Source organism: Ambystoma mexicanum, chromosome 10 (assembly GCF_040938575.1).
Source record: "Ambystoma mexicanum isolate Mex_15411 chromosome 10, UKY_AmexF1_1, whole genome shotgun sequence".
Classification (NCBI taxonomy): domain Eukaryota; kingdom Metazoa; phylum Chordata; class Amphibia; order Caudata; family Ambystomatidae; genus Ambystoma; species Ambystoma mexicanum.
This window is the reverse complement of record NC_090932.1, coordinates 44,681,111-44,697,043: the sequence shown is the minus strand read 5'-3', so window position 1 is coordinate 44,697,043 and position 15,933 is coordinate 44,681,111. Positions and strand designations below refer to the sequence as shown.

Here is a 15,933-nt window from a genome sequence, read left to right as displayed (position 1 = left end):
TTTACCAGAGCCCTTACACTCGCATTCTTTTCTAAACCGTGGGAGGTGTTTTCCCAAACTTGCTTACTAACCAAACACATTTTTCAGTTTTGCTTTTAAGGTTTGTATTTCGCTGAATCTGATCCATTTTGGCCACAGTTGTTTCTGAAATAAACAAGTCAAACTACCCACCCCACCCTCCCATCCCTTCCCCCTTAACTGATATTTGAATTTATCCAAGAACCCGGTGTCATTTAGAACAGAAATGACTTACAAAGTAGGCAATAGTGGACAGCAGATGCAGTTCTAGGGTAAGATGCCTTTACATAAGTTCGTTGCTTGAGTGATGTGCACCAGGTGATTATGAGGTACAAGTAGGAACGTAAACTAGTAGCCTGGGCTGGAGGACATGACCTTCTATTTGTAGCATTGACAGCCTGTGGTCTGTATTTACACTTTTGCCACTTCAATATTGTGGCCTTGAGGACAAAATGAAGGAGAAGTGGGTCGGTGGTTAGTTTGGATGGGAGACTGGAAGGGTTTGGGGGTAAGGGAGGGCTCCTTCCATCGCTAGCAGATTCGGTTTGAGGCATGTCCCATTGAAGAGATGGCTTTGGTCATACTGAGAGCGTTCCAGTGGCGGGGGAAAGCAGGGAAAGGGAGTGAAAAAGAGAGGACACATGGATGCATGCAGGGAACTAATAGACTGTGAAGAGATGGTGAGCTAGAGAATGCGACTGTAGCGAGGTAGTGTGGGTGGGAGACAGATGGCCAAGATCATGGGTGGATTTATAGAGATGCAGGCATTATAAAGACAGCCAGTTGGCGGGCTGACGGTAGGTAGAGGTGCAGGAAGTTTGAAAAGGATACTTGTCATAAAGTTGAGTTTTATTTTTAAGGGAGAAAAGGAGTAGAGACCAGGAAGTAGTCTCTGGAAAATGTTCCTTACTCCCTCTAGTAAGATTCTATATAGACAAGGTGGTTCCGATACTTCTTTTTGGTTTGGACTATAATTGTCTAGCCATGGAGATTGAATGAGACCCAATTGAAGCCAAGCTGTGGAAACGCACACTGGGGTTACCGGATTCTGTCCCTATAGTCTCTCGTCGTTATGAATTAGGCCTTGCCTCACTTAGATATTGTTTGCAATGGAAATGGATGACTTTATATAGATCGGTTTTAGAGCCTCCCAAGAATTCTCTATTTGAGGAAATAGCACTATAGCTACAAGTGGGTAAAAATGTTTTTTTTGTCCAAATTCCAGCAAAGATGCTTAGAAATATTAACGAAAGCGGGCTGTGAAGTTGATCTCTGTCTTGGGAATCTGGATAGGGTGAATGAAAAGATGAAGCAGCGTGATTGGATGGATACCATAGATAGTATGAGGAGGGCAAAGAGATCTGCCTCTTTCACAAGGGTTCATAAGCAAATATCAATGCTCCCTACCTACCTAAAAAAAAAGTCACCGGATTTGCGTCTGGGATTAGCTATTTTAAGATTTCGGCTAAATCAACTCGCGATTCTAGAGATTCTGGCAACTAGAGATAGGGAAGGGAAAATACTTCTGAGGTGTGACAAGTGTGATAATGGTGAGAATCCGACATCCAAACACGTATTATCAAATTGCCCAGGTACTTGGAGTATGAGGACAAGAAGATTTGGTAGGTTTGTCCATCATGCCTCATGGTTAGATACCAATGAATTCTGGGGGAGATTATCCTCATGTCAAGAGTCGGCTCTCTCCATGGAACTTGTTAGAGCTCTGAGGGAACTTAATTTGATCAATGAATGAGCTCAAGAGGAGAGAAGGAAGCGTAGACTAATTGAAGGTAGAGTGGGATGAAGCTGTGTTTTCTACTTTGCTTTTCTTGTGTTGTCTAATGAAGTAATTCCTGCAGACTGTAGTCTCGATGAGACTAAAGAGTTTGTGTTTTCGAAATAAGTTGCCTATTGATGCCTCTTTTTTTCTTTTCTCCTGTTTCAGTATTTTTTAATTTTAGATTTGCTGCTGCTGTTTTGTTAATGTAGGAAGTGGAGTATGTATATTATTTGTAAAGTCTGAGTTTTATTTTGATTGTATGTATTGTCTTGGTAAGTGTTTAAAGTGAAATGTTGGCTATGGCACGATAAATAAATAAAACAATAAAAAAAAGTAGTCTCTGGCACTAGTCCAGTTTAATTAGCACAAGAGAAAATCTTTAGCTGAGCAGTGTTTGAGGTATGGCAACGTTTTACACATTTTTAGGCGGTTGAGTCTAGCTTCTGTGGCAATGGACATGATGCACTGGATGAGGATCAGGTTGCTGTCAAACTGAACCCTCAATGTTGCAAGCGACAAGTGAGGTGGTCAAAGGGGAAAGAGAGGGGATTGATTACAAGAAAGCAAATTCATCCTGTATAACACCTCTGCGTAATGATCTAAACGTGATTAACCGCGTGTCAAGGATTTATTTTTTCCACTTGCCTCTGAAACAAATCTCTACTACAATCATTACAAGGAAGCGCGTGTTATAGCTCCACGGTGGCATCTTTAGAGAAAGGCGCATGTCTGCCATTCCAGGTAGTGCTCCAGATAAAGGGCTGTGGCTTGCTCCTGCCTCATTACTACTTAGACTGGTACAATCAAATTTCAATATCTGTTTGCATTTATTTGCACTTCAGTTTGAACTACAGGATTTCCGTACTTGCATCTCGATAAGTTTAGGAACCTATCGAGTCCATAAGAATCCATTCTGTGACAAATGTGTTCCCTTTTACTCTCAAAGTAAGTCATGCTGTTACACAGTTGTTGCCCTTCACTTTTGGTGCCGGTACTGTGCCAACATTTCCTCAATGTTTACATTGTCTCACTTAGAACATCAAATAGTGTTGCCATGTGCAAACCTTCACACCAGCTTCCAGCAGGCAATGCAAGTGGTTCTTCTGTCTAATATGAACCTCACAAAGGATCTTGACCATACAGCCACTTGCTTTTTTCTGTTAATATTCCCGGTCATTCTTGTACCCTGGTCGCACCTCGGGGTTCTCCCTTCTTACTAGTGTTTCTGATGCACCTGGGAACATTTACTTTGACTTCCAGGATGCAGCACAGTAGGTTTATGATATCCTAAGAGGAAACTGGTATGCACTTGGGAATATACCAATGTGGGCACCGATACCACTGTGGGCCCATCATCGGCTGAACCGGTCCCGGGTTGGATCTGCAGCCGGGCCTCCACCCGCTTCCCTACCAGCGCGGATTCCACCAGGAACACGTTCACAGCACCTGAATGTGCCCTCCCTGGCTCCCAGCTCACCACCAACCACACAATCCCTGCTGCTGAGCGTCCTCCCGCTTCCTCATCAACGTGGGATCAGCCAGGAATAAGCTCACGGCTCCTGATTGCGCCTACCTGGCTCCTTGCCTGCCACCTTCTGTCTGCTCCTGATCGTACTCGGCCCAGTCACAAAAGCCACTACCAAACAAAAGACAGTACTCCGCTGATCGCGCCTACCTGGCTTCTTCACTACCACCTGTAGACCACTCCTGATCGTACCTCGCCAGGACACTAAAGCCACTACTAACTTATTAGCTGTTACGGTCCCCAGACCTGGCTGGCTCCCTGCCCCTGCTTGCCAACCCAGACTCCTCCACTGCCTCTGTCTACCTGATACCACCAGCTTCTCCAACTGCACGGACGTAGTGGTCCTCCACGACTGCTCTCTCCGAGGATCTCTTTGCCAACCTATCCTTTCTCAGCACTCTACCACCTTCAACTTCTCCTCTTACACTGCTACTCCCTGCAGCGTTATTCCTAGTCTCTTTCGGCCCTTCCTATTTGACTCCCTTTTACACCTTCTCCCTCTACTCCCAGCTTCCCTCCCCTACCACTTTATTCAATCACCATACCTCTCCCTTTCCCTCTGTTATGCGTTCTGCCATAACCATTTCACACCGCCCTCATCACCCCTCTCCTCACCTCCTTCCCTCACCCCGTCTTCCCCTTCCTTTCCTACTCACCTTCTCCTTCCTCCTCATGTCCATTCCCCTCCTTAATACACTCCGCCACTCTTCCCGTCCTTCACCTACCCTCTCTCACCGCCCTAATCTTCTCTACCACCCCCCTGCTGTTCAACCCTCCAGCCTCATGAACATTGCTCTCTGGAACGCCAGATCCATCTGCAATAAGACCTCTGCAGTTTTAGACATGTTCTCAACCTTCATTTCCTATGTCTAACTGAAACCTGGATCCCTCCATGCAACATTACAGTCCCTGCTTCCCTTACCACCTCTTCCTCCTCCTTCTCTCATATCTCTCGCGCTACTGGCCTTGGCGGAGGTATTGGCCTCCTCTTCCATCCCAAATACATTTCCTCTACCTCCCCTCCTTCTCTTCCTTCTTTCCCTTCCTTCGAATTTCTTTACGAATCCTTTTCCTCTCCCCACCCCATCTCCTTTCTAATCATATATCGACCCCTTGGCCCTCTCTCTTCCTTCTATGATGACCTTGATCATCTCCTTTCTCTCATCTCTCCCTCTCCTCTAACTGTACTTGGCGACTTTAATCTTCACCTCCCTTCTCTCCCTCACTCCTCTCCCCTTTTATCCATCCTCGACTCCTACCTCCTTTCCCCCCTACCTTCCTCTCCTACTCACTCCTATGTATCCACTCTTGACCTTATTTTCAACTCTTCCTACCCCTCTTCCACTGTCTCCAAACTTCCTATCTATCTCTCCGATCATGCTTTACTCTCCTTCTCACTTATCCCCCTTCCCCACCCTTCTTCTCCTAAGCCTTCCCCTTCCATCTTTTCACGACATGACCTTCGCAACTTTGATCCCTCCCTTTTTCTCAACACTTGCTCTTCTTCTCTCCCCTCTCTCCAAGATTTCTCTTCACTATCGGCCAATGATGCACTTTCTACTCTCTTCTCTTCTATCTCCTCCTCCCTCGATCTACTTCACCCCCTTTCCTTCTTCCATCCAACCCGGAAACCCTCTCAACCGTGGCTTTCTCCTCAACTTCTCTCCATGCGGCGTCTCCTCCGACGTCTTGAGGGAGACTGGCTCAAATCTCTTTCACTTTCCAACCAAACTTCATATTTCTCTTATCGCTCTCTTTATGACTCTTGCCTCTCCTCAGCAAAACGCTCCTACTACTCCAACCTTCTCCAATCCCAAGACTCCCACCCATACCACACCTTCCAAACTCTCTCTAGTCTTCTCTCTCCTCCTACCGCTGATCCCTCAACCTCTTCCACCCTTTTTCCCTCCGACTTTGCTAACTTCTTCTCTTCCAAGATCCTTGTCCTTCGGCATAAAATCAATTGCTCCTCTCACTCCCCCCCTTCCCCTTCTCCCTTCTATGTGCATGACTGACTTCTCCCCTTTTGACGTTTCCATCCTCCTCTCCAAAGCCCACCCCTCGTCTGCTCCAACTGACCCTTTCCCCCCTCCCTCCTTATACCTAAGATCTACCCTCTTGTAATTCCCTACTTAACTTCCTTCTTCAACACCTGCCTTTCCTCCGCTATCTTCCCCAATGCTTTCAAACATGCCACTATCATTCCTATTCTAAGGGAACCTTCTGCTGATCCCCTAGTCACCTCCAACTTCCGTCCTATCTCACTTCTCCCATTCCTCTCTAAGCTTCTCGAGTGCCTTGCCTACTCGCAGCTCTCAACCTTTGTCACTAATCTCTCTCTCCTTCCTCCCTCTCAATCTAGCTTCCGTCCTGAACACTCTCCTGAAACTGCCCTCACTTACATCCTTAACTCCCTCCTCTCCGCTCGACACTCTAAGCAATCCTCTGTCCTTATTCTTCTAGACCTCTCTGCTGCCTTCGACACTGTCGATCACCCCCTTCTTCTCAAAACTCTTTCTTTGGATTCAAAGGCTCTGTTCTTAACTGGCTTTCCTCTTACCTCTTCTCCCGCTCTTTTACTGTTTCCTGGGGAGTCTGCTCCTCTCCTACCAAGCCTCTGGTATACGGAGTACCCCAAGGTTCGGTGCTTGGCCCTTTCCTTTTCTCACTCTACACCTCCCTCCTTGCCCCTGTTATCTCCTCATTTGGCATTTCTCACCATTTCTATGCCGACGATACATAGCTCTTCCTTTCCTTCTCTACCAACCTCCACCTTAAACTCTCTTCCTGTCTTACTGCAATTAAAAACTGGATGTCTTCTCGCTTCCGTTCCCTTAACACTGATAAAACTGAAGTAGTTTTCTTCCCCTCCAACTCTCTTCCCCCTCCCTCTCCTCCTCCTTTCATTAATTTTCCTCCTTCTAATCTCCCCATCTCTGACCACGCTCGCAACTTAGGCATTCACTTTGACTTCTCCCTCACTTTTTCCCATCATATCTCTCACCTCTCGTGCCTGTCGCTTCCACCTCTTTAATATTCACAAAGTCTGCCCCTCTCTCACTTTCTTTGCTACTAAACTTTTAATCTCCTCCCTTATCTTTTCTCGTCTCTTCTACTGCTCCTCCTTACTCTTTGGACTTCCTACTTCTCATCTCGCCCCCCCTTAAATCTATCTACCACTCTGCCATCTGTACCCTCTGTCTCCTCTCCTCTCGTGACTCCATCTCTGCTTCCCTTTCCTCCCTTGGCTGGCTTCCATTTCACTCCCAACTTAAATTTCACTTTCTCTGCCTAGTCTTTAAATCTCTCCACAGTCTTGCTCCCACTTATCTCGCCTCCCTTCTCTTTTTCTACACTCCCTCCCGCTCCCTTCGCTCTGTTGACCACTTCCTTCTCACTGTTCCTCATCCCCTTGTGCCACATCCCGTTTCCACTCCTTCCAACTCCTAGCTCCCCTGCACTGAAACGCCTTGCCTCTCTCACTCTGCTCTATTTCTACCTTTTCCTCATTCCGCACATTCCTCAAATCTCTCCTTCTCCATTTCCCGCCATGAAACCCCTCCCCCTTCTTGCCCCCTTTCCCTCTTGCCTCATCACCTTGATCATCTCACTCCCATCCGCCCCATTCTCACCCTTTACGCCATCCGTTTCCCTCCCTCCTCCCCACCCCTCCGTCTCCCTCTCAGTTCTACTGCACTACTCTCCTTCTTCCTCTCAGAATTGTAAATTGCTTCTACTGTTACTGTTATAATGTTAATTGTTTTATGTATCCTGTTGTTAAAATGTGCAGCACTTTGGAGTAAAGCGCTATATAAACGAAATAAATACAAATACAAATATAGTTAAAGGGCATGCCTAATTCTGTGGGATTTTGAATGAAAAGAGGATATGCATACCGGGGGTGCATTGCAAATGAAGCATATAATCATGTATACAAGGTGTTTTGTATGAATTTGTGACAGAGGGCCTGTGTGATGTCATTTATCCAAGATGGCCGCTGCTACAATTTATTAATCAGAATTGTATCTATAACTCCTTTCAGAGTGACGTGAGCATCTAAGAGGTGGAAACAAAGATTGATAAAAACTTTTATTCCATTTTATTTATTTATTGGTCACTTATTAGGCGCTTATATAATTAGCAAAACTGTTTCAAAGTGCAAACAGGGTAGAGACGGGGAAGTTAAACAATGAATTACAGCAAGGATAAATAAATTGCATTAATAGTACAAACAAATAATGAGAATAAAGGGAAGGGGAGACAAACTTACTATGCTTTGTGAGTGTTCAGAACATGGAAGTGCAGAGAGGGTGGGGGGGGTGAGGAGTGAGGTGCAAGTTGCTTTGGTGCTCATAGAGAAGTGCTCAAGGTAACTGCCGAGAGGAGAGGAACGTAAGTGCAATCGTCAGTGAATGCCAAGTAAGTACCGTATAGAGAAAGGCAGCGGCTGGAATGAGAGATGTGGGGGGAGGGGGGGGTCAAGGCCCTGAGGACGCACACGGGCCCTGCACATCAGTCACGCTGCTGTAGGATTAGCAGGGAAGAGAGAAGGAGGGGGTAAAGAGAAAGGTCTTCAGGCTTTTTCGGAGCTTAAGGAGCGCTTGCTCAAGACGCAGCGGCAGAGGGAGGCTGTTCCACAGGAGGGCGCCAACCGAAGTGATCCACACCAGCTCTGTTTGGCAAAGCGCTTAACACGCAGAGAGTTGGTGACGGAGGAACGGAGGAGTCTGGAAAGAGAGTATTTGGTCAGGAGGCGTTGAAGATATTGGTTCCCGGCTCCAGATAGCCCTGTGTATGATGCAGAGGGATTTTAATTTAATCTGTGCTGAGACCGGGAGCCAGTGAAGGCTTAGGAAGGCAGGAGAGATGCAGTCCCTGGGCTTGAGGCCAAGGATAAGTTTCGCTGCTCTATTCTGGGTAAACTGGAGGGGTCGCAGGGTGGAGGAAGGAAGATTAAGGAGGGGGCTATTGCAGTAGTCTAGCCTGGATAGAACCAGCGCACGGGTAACATTGAGTCTCTGGGGGAGGTGAGGAAAGGTACAGTCCCTTTGAGAAGGAAGAGGTTAAAGTGGGACTTCTTGACAATGTCCTGAATATGAGGGATGAAGGAAATGGAGGAGTCGATGATGACTCTGAGATTCCTAACAACAGTGGATAGGGTGGGGGGGGCATGGAGGCAGGCCAGAGTGCAGGGAAGAAGTGAGGTGCAGGGGCCCCAACAGGGGGAATCTGTTTTGCTGGCATTGAGGCAGAGGTCTTTTGCAGGGCACCAGGCCTGGATGGCAGAGAGGCAGTCAGGGATGAAGAAGGGTGGAAGGGTGTTAGTGGGAAGTTTGAAGAAATGGTGTGTATCGTCAGCGTAGCACTGTAAATTGAGGGAGAAGGAGGAAATGCGTCCTGCCAGTAGAGAAAGGTATTTGTTAAAGAGCCAGGGCGAAAGAATACAGCCCTGAGGGGGACGCCACAGGTGGTAGAGGAAGAAGGAGAGGAGAAAAGGCCAAGAATGGTTTTGGAGGAATGGTCAAATAGGAAGGAGGTAAGCCAGTCCAGTGACCACTCTGAGATGCCAAGGATGTCTTGGAGCCTTTTTATGAGGATGGAATGATTCACTGTGTCAAATGCAGGAGAGAGATCTAGAAGAGCGAGGACCGCAGAGGAATTGGATTCAAGAGATGCAAGCAGTTCTTCACGGGTGTTCAGAAGAGCAGTTTCTGTGCCTCTGGATGCTCGGAATCCAGACTGGTGATCATGCAGACTGCCAACAAGTTCGGTATGGGAGTTGAGTTGGGGGAAGGCCAGTTTCTCAAGCAGTTTCACCAGGAAGGGGGTGATGGAAATGGGGCGGTAGTTGGCTGGGCAGGAATGGTCTGCAGAGGGTTTTCTAAGGAGGGGGCACGCAAGGGAGTGCTTAGGGAAAGATAGAAAAGAACCAGTAGCAAAGTAATGGTTGCAGAGATCGGTCCGAGCAGGGGCACGAGAGGCGATCTTTTCCTTGATGGTTCTGGAGGAGCAAGAAGCAACCTGTTTGGACAAGACCTTCATGGAGTTGACAACTCTGGTGACTTCTTCAGGGGAGACATGAGTGAAGAAGCGGGAGGAGGAGGGTGAATGGTAGGAGGGTTCCATGTCATTTCGCTGACCCCCTTTTTTCCGACAGGTGTTTTGCCGCAGGAATTTTGCGAAAAATGTCAATATTTTTTAAACATTTATTTTGGGGGGGTTCCCCTCCAATCAACCCCCTTATTTTTTTATTTACCATCCTCCCCAACCCTTTTCCCTTTCCCACCCGCCCAAAAAATGTTCATGGGAATTTTCAGCAAAACACCCATCGGAAAAAACGGGTGTTGGCAAAAGGACACAATACTGGTAGGAGGGGGATGAGGGGGGAGGGTTGGGATGGTAGAGTGCATGACAAGGCTGTCAAGTATGTACTGGGTTTTGGAAATGAGAGGCGAGTGCATTGCAGAGGGCATGGGAAAGAGTAGGGGTAGAGGATACTGCGGATGGGTTGGCCAGTTCCCTGCAGATTTTGAAGAGTTCAGCCATGTTGTTGGATGCATTGGACACTCATGCCTGAATGGGGGCTCTTTTCTTGGCACCGATGGAGAGTCTGTAGTGTCTCTGGATCAGGCAGCAGGCCAGTTTGTCAGATGGTGAGCCTGAAGTGTGCCACTTCTGTTCAGCAGCCCTGCAATTACTTTTTTGGTCTGCAAGATCGGAGTCGTACCAGGTGTTACGCTTGGAAGCAGGTTTCAGGTGGATCCTCATGACTGGGGCAGGAATATCAAGGGTGTTGGGGATGGACAGATAGAGGTTGCTCAGGGCAGAATCAGCAGAAACGTCTGTGTTGGGTGGGCAAGGGGGAATGAAGGTGGAAGAGAAGGCGGCAGCTGACACTTGTTTCATCGGACAAATGTTCATACACGAAGATAGAGCTTTGAGGAGTTGTCACAGGGACCCGGAGAGGAGAGGAGGGGAGGGGAGGGGAGAGGAGAGGAGAGGAGAGAGGGGTGGCCAGTGGAGTAGAGAATGTAGTGGAGTGGATGATGGCATCTAGCGTGTGTCCAACAGAATGGGTAGGGCAAGAGGGAAGAATGGAGAGGTATGGGAGGAGCAGAGGTCAGTGAAGAGGGTGGTTTCTGTGCAAGGGGAGTCTAGGTGGATATTGAAGTCACCTAGTAGTAGCAGGTTAGAGGTGGCAGCGAGTAGAGAGCAACAGAAGTCTGCCCAACTCACAAAGGAAAAGAGAAGAAGTGCCAGGGGGCCGATAGATGGTAACAATGGTCAAGGTGGAGGAAGGAGAGAGGGCCAATTTGCACACTAGGCTCTCAAAGGACGAATACGGCTGACTGGTAGGATGGTGGAGGGAATCCACTCTGGGAAGATTAATGCAACTCCACCGCCAGCACGGTGCGATTGAGGTTTAGAGGTGATCTTATAGCCGTCCGGGGGGATTGAGTCAAAGGAAGTAACAGAGCTGGCGTTGAACCAAGTTTCAGTGAGTGCAAGTATGTCCAGGTCAGTGTCTTCAAGGAGAAGGCAGATGTCAGCAGAATGCTTGACGGCTGAGCGTGAGTTGAGGGTTGCCAGATGGAGACGGTTGCTGTCTTTGAAGGTTTTTTGAGGCGGGTGACGGGACGTGGGGCATCCGTCTGGAGAGGAGTGGAGGGGATAGAAGGGGGAGGGGCAGGGGATGGAAGGACATTGATGAGAGAAGGCAGGAGTCGGTCTAATAGGAGGAGATTGGCCTGAGGACCTTGAACCAGGACTGTGCCCGTGATGTAAACTTTGCTACAGCAGTGAGAAGAGAAGACACCCGCAAGGAGGACTTCCTACTTGTTGCTGCTTTTAATGGAGTTTGAATAATAAGGTGGGAGAGTGGCAGTGAGGTGAGAGGTCCATAGGTCGGGAGATGGGACGGAAAAGAGGATGTCAATGAAGATTTCTCTTGAGGATGCACTGGGTTAGCAGCAAGGATGACTTCTTTTTAATGTTTTTTTCCGTCCGGGTTTAGTGAGAGAGGGAGGATAGGTGATGGTGTAGCAGTTGGAGAAGATAGGGAGATGGAGAGTACCATCTCGGAACGAGGGAGGAGGTGAGAGGCAGAGAGAAGGTGAGGTGGGGATGAGTATGCTGCAAAGCACGGTTCTGAACCTGATGCACTTGGCACAATAGGCTAGAAGGGTATTAGGTGTAAGATCAAACAAGTAAGATTGGGGCACAGCTAAAAACGATGTTCACACATACAGGCAATTTCAATGGAGGAAAGGAGGCACAGCTAAAAAACGATTTTTACACCCACAGCAACTTTCAATGCAGGAAAGGAGGCAGAGCTTAAATGATTTGCAGGAAAGGAGGCACAGCTAAAATATTTTCACACATACAGGCAATTTCAATGGAGGAAAGGAAGCACAGCTAAAAACGATTTTTACACCCACAGCAACTTTCTATGCAGGAAAGGAGGCAGAGCTGAAAACGATTTTGCGTGCAAACAGGCTCCTTTGATCTACAGTATGCCACTACTTTAACCAACGTCAATGTTACATCCACTGACAGTGTTATACACAACCACAGTCTGCTTTACTGCCACAAATATATAACCTGGCAAATATATAACAGGGTCTTCTTAAGGCTGACTTTCTCTCAACTTCAGCAGTCTCAGCATTCCAGATTATTTGTTCAATCTTCTTTACAAGTACCCAGCTCCCCTCCCCAGCTTTATTAACACCTTCTTGGTTCCAGTAGGTGCCCTGAAGCTGTATTGCCAGAATTCCAGCTTCAGATAAAAATGTCACACTTCTATAAGAGGACACTGGACCTTTAACAACTTTGTAGATCAGGTGGATAGATTTAAACAGGGTTTGCTTCACTATAGAAAGGGGTTGCCTATTGGCTTGGGTAATGATTGTTCTTCCCTTCAGCACAACACCTCTGTGTTTAAAGAATAATTGTTCTTAATGTTACAAGGTACAGCCTTCAAAGGAAAACCAGATTTAGGTACAAGCAACCACTCTTTAATGTAGATCTTTAACCTTCAATAACAACAAGTGATTGTACTCCCACGTAATATGACGCAACTGCTTTCTAACTCCTGTCAGGAATCACAATTGGCCACACTCGACTTTGCTTCGCTGCTGTATGTAATGTTTTATCAAGCGTTCCCTCTTTAATTGGAGACACGTGACCACTTCGGCAACATTAATAGTTCAACGATGGGAAATTAAATGCTTTTCTTCAAACGCGAGCACTACAGCATTCACTGCAAGTGCATGTGATACATTTCCATTGTTAGTAATACTTTTCACGATGACGAACTGTTAATACTCCCTTCTCAAAGTCACTTTAGAGCTGGTAACAGTTACCGGCAAGGGTTTCAGAGTGAACCTGAACGCTGAGTTTCACTCAACGACTCCAGGAACACTGCGGTTGCGGTCTGCTTCACCTTCACTTCTACTACAGCTTTGGGCAAACTTGGGACCCATACCCTTCTGCAGCACGAGTGTCTCGGGTCCAGTCGCGCCAACTGGGAGTCTCCTTTGCTCCTTTGTCCCTTGGCTTAATTTTTGCTATGGGCCTCTGGCTTCAGCACAGTCACGGCTCTGAAATTACAGCCACTAGGTACACCTGGGAAAACTTCCATGCTCAGCATGTCTTTCGCAGTGCAGCCATGGCAACGCAGGGTTTGTGAACACAGGACCCTCTCAGAACTTGCAGGTGAAATCTGCCGTCTCCACGCTCTGGCGTCCTTTAAGTGATCACACTTCCTCATGGATTGCCAGCCTCGTGCTCTTCTACTTCTGCTACTACTGCCAGCTTTCCTGCTCCAGCTCCTTCCTTCTCTCTCCTGCTGCAGCCTTTTATACATCATAGGTGGGGCAATTGGTTGGAGGTGTAAACCATTATTGTCATTTGCCAGACCCTTGTAAAGGCTATTGGGCCTAATTGCCTGTCCTCTACATTTAGAGCCTTGCTTCTGTCCATTTCTCGAATGGGAACTAGACACTACCCTTTACAAAACGCTTGTGTCCAGTTTCTAGGCAGCATCAGAGTCCCAGTCTGCCCAGGATTCTGAACTGAGAGGAGCTGCTGCTACATTGTGCTTTGCTGGAGACTTTTTCAAACTGTTCTACACTGGCCCTTTAACTGGTTGACTCCACCTTAAATAGGTGTTGCAGGCGCGAAGCGCCGCGCGGAGTCCCGTAGAGTTCCAGTCTGCCCAGTCCGCATCAGGACGGTGTAAGGACGGTGATTGATAGAAGATGGTCATCGGTGGTAAAACGGCGGTGCCGGGCCCACAGACAAGGTTGAAAACGTTATTTGAGCGCCATCAGTTGAAATTCACAAAAGATTTCGGCATCACCACAGCTCCAAAGATCGTCGTTGAGGTAAGCGTTGGAAGTGCAGAAATGGTTGTAATAAATGACACGCAAACGAACATACCTTCTTTACAGGCGCTTGCGTCTGCCCAAGTAACCACAAACGAGGAGGAAATCGCTGATGCACAACTCACGAGAGCGCAATTGCCTTTTGTTGAACTACTTGGTCAGCCCGAAGGAATTCTCTGTCCCATGGGACAGGCGAAATCTCAACCAGCCCGCTCTCTACTAACTTCCTCACCTAGATTCGACGCCAGCGTCTTCAACGACGATAGAAGTGATTTCACGTGTGAACTGCATAATGGAATAACCATAGACCCCACGCAATTCCTTTCGCCGTTTGATGTCACAGACGTTGAATTATTGGAGCTACAAGTTACAGTGGGCTCCTTTTGAACAGAGGGAAGTATCTTTCGAGCCCCAGTTGCCGAGTGAGCAGACAAATTGCATCATTAATATTGATGTACATCGACCTCATATCCAAACCGACCCATTGGCTGCTATACTAAATACGCCTTCTTTACAATCAGCAGCACTGGTTTCGGTCTTGGCTCCTCCCTCACCTGCAGAGGGAGTGAACACGCCTCGTACTTGCATTGTAAATCATCCGTTACCGCATCCCAATCAAACGGGATTCGTCTTTCCTGACAGGCAAATGGACCGAATCCACAAAAACAACGCGCCTGGAACGCTGAATGCCAAATGCACAACAAACTGGGAATCAGACACTACCCAATTTACATCGAAGGCGTTGTTAACTGGACCCCCACGGTAGACAACGCAGCAGTTGTTTAGCTGCGGGTAGTGACTTGATCAATCGGCCTGAATCTGACCCAATAAAAGTAAATTTAACAGGAACCGAGTCTAATCAAAATAAAAATGACGATTTTCCTAACACCGAGGCGTGCCGCTGCCGAGCGTGAGGCTCGCCTATCCAAGCATTTGTCTGATGACTATTTGCAAATTAAAGACAGGCTGACCATAGCTTTTTACAACCAGGCAACACAAAGAGGGCGATGTGTGTCACAGAAACAAATCACAGCCTAAAAAATGTAAGCTCGGCAGAAGCCGGCTTGGTAATGAAAAAACCTTGCAAGTAAATTACATAGTAATCGGGTTAAGTGATGCACTAAACGACTCGGTGCTACAAATTCGTGATGATGCAACATCGGAGCAGTCACATACTAATGGTGAAGTCTCCGAGATTGCAAATGGGGATCAATCAAAGCAACGTGATAAAGAGCAAGCATCAAATGAGCAAGAAAAGGATACTGTCCAGAAAGCTAATCTATCAGTAGCTGCATCAATCCAGATACATAACAATGTGCTAGCCGCGACGTCCATGGCTTTAATCCCCTTTGTAAAATTGTACGAATCACTGAATGATTCAATAAGGGACCAAGGCGCAATACTGACAAATATGGAAAACAAATTGTCCAATCTGACTCACAGCTACTCCCTATTACAACAAAAAAGTTGGAGGCTAACCTTTCGCTGCAATGGCAACATAGATTGGGTGATCTGGCTATGAAAGAGCACACTAATTCTGCTGACCTTATGGAGGCCATTTTAGAATGCATGAAATGGTTTCCACATTTAGACAAAAATTGCTTGAACGATCAGTTGTGCTACAATAATCCACAAGAAGAACAGCATTCAAAGGGCATCCCCAAACCGGTCAATACAGCGATTCATGCTGAAGAGACATGTATCATGAGTCAACCAATACCTTCTGGAGTACCGGCAGTACTCCCAAACGCAGTACAAAATGAAGTTGGATCAGCTGACGCATCCAAGACATGTGTAAAATCTGTTGAGCAGGCTCTACCGTCAGTGATTGTTGATTCAATCATTCCGGCAAATTTACCAGAAGTGCAAATGCAGGAGCCCACAAAGGGTACCCAGTGCAATACCTTCGGCATATTTCAGGGGAATGCAAAGACACTGGACCTATCCATAAAAAACAGCGATGGAAGTAATAAGACGATCGCCGGTACAAAGAAAAGGCGTCGTAAGCAGCTACCAGCAAAAACCAAACAATTCATTCGAAATTTGTCTACACCCCGAAAAGTGGGATTATTTCCGCGAATGACAGCTGATAAGACACTTGAACTCCAAGCCAACAAAGAAACCAATGAAGGGGTCTCGAAAGAAGCCGGACGAGACCAGCTTCTGGGACCAATTCCAAAAAAACGCCCCAGGTTGGACGGGGACCCCTGCTCTGGAGAGGCTAC

General features: G+C 47.2%; 1 protein-coding gene across 6 annotated transcripts in view; it reads left to right on the top strand.

The window, feature by feature from the left end:
• The window catches only part of LPP (LIM domain containing preferred translocation partner in lipoma), a 1,982,563-nt gene that overhangs the window by 1,929,367 nt on the left and 37,263 nt on the right, over positions 1-15,933 (top strand). The window lies entirely within an intron of this gene.